The sequence below is a fragment of the Poecilia reticulata genome, unplaced genomic scaffold (assembly GCF_000633615.1).
Source record: "Poecilia reticulata strain Guanapo unplaced genomic scaffold, Guppy_female_1.0+MT scaffold_196, whole genome shotgun sequence".
NCBI lineage: Eukaryota > Metazoa > Chordata > Actinopteri > Cyprinodontiformes > Poeciliidae > Poecilia > Poecilia reticulata.
The window spans coordinates 402,344-403,887 of NW_007615020.1; positions in this window are offsets into that span (position 1 = coordinate 402,344).

Here is a 1,544-nt window from a genome sequence, read left to right on the forward strand (position 1 = left end):
GAATATCTACTTATATTGGTCAATCGTTTTATTTTAAATATGCTGTAGGAACCGTAGTTTGACAACTGTTATAAATATCACCATGTTTTTAGAACACGGGATTTGCTCAGTTTTTGTCTCTTGTTTTATTAATTGCAGTGGCGCCACAATAAAGGTACATTAAAGCTGATAAACAGGTGAAGAACCAAACAGAACCACTTCTGACTGTTCGCAAAGCCAAACATCCAATAAAAGTTCCACCAAGTCACTACTGAGGCACTGGGGTCAAGATTCTAGACACGGCAAAACAAGGTTCAATGTCCAAACTTATTGATTGTTCTTGGTGATTTATTTTCCTCTTTCATCAAACAATTACAGACATCAAACTTTCATTTGTTCTCATGCTACCACTCTTAAAAACCGTCGGTCCCAAACCCAAATGCCTGCTGGTCCTTCTCCAGGCCCCTGGACTGATCTATGTGGACTGACTCACATTACTTCCTGTCTAAATTTAGAAAATAAATAAGAAAATAATACAAAAAATAAATAAAATCAACAATTATCAACCTATAAATAAATAGAAATTTAACAATAAAGTAACAAAGTTCAAATGGATAATGAAATAAAGAAAAAATAGCTCCAACAACTTCTATTCTGCCTTTTCTCGCTCTGTGTTGGTTTTAGCAGACCCATTGCCATGGCAACCGACAAACAGCACATAGAGCAGAGATCAGAGGAATCAACACCAAAAAACAAACATTTCCCACACAAAAGTAGCAAAAACACTAAAACAGAACATTCAGTCTGTTACATTATGCTGTCAGGCTTAATGTCTATATTTGGATTATTAATAAGTTTTCGCCTGAGCACAGCAGCGGTTGATTAGCTCATTTAAACAGCTGCTCTACTGATGACGTGGTGGGCGGGTTGACCTGTTTTAGTGCTAACGGAACCAAAACACACCGAACTGTGCAGCACATGTTAAGGTTATCAAAGTCAATAGCAGGATAGCAACAGTTAGGCTAGTATAACTGACCCACTGCTCACTTGTTCAATGTTTTCTTTAAGTCCTGTTCAGTAACATATACATCTATCAATGCTGCTGCCTCGCGCTCTGTCCTTCTCTCGCACTTCCTGCTACTCAGAGTAGGTGTCAGGTTACATTGTGTTGCATTCAATGTTGTCGGGAAAAAAAGAGTTTTATGTGCTTAATGTCCGATTTGCCATAACTATTTATTGAATTCATAGTCGCCAGCTGGGGGGGCAACAAGGGTGGCAAGGCTCTCGTTTGGGGTGGCAACTGCCACCCCGCTAGATCCGCCCCTGTCCATAATGGATATATGTCAGATCTTCTAATTTCCTTTGCTGCATAATGTAAATGGACCTTACCAAGCTCCGCCCAGAAACGCCCCTCGAAAGTCCCACGTGACTTCATGTCTCACATTAACCTCCTCGCAGAGCTTAGCTTCTATGGGATTTTTCGTTTCGACTGACTCTGCAGAGTATTTCTGAGTCGATTAGTTTAGCATTTCTGCCGGATTTTCACAAAATATCAGCCACGACAA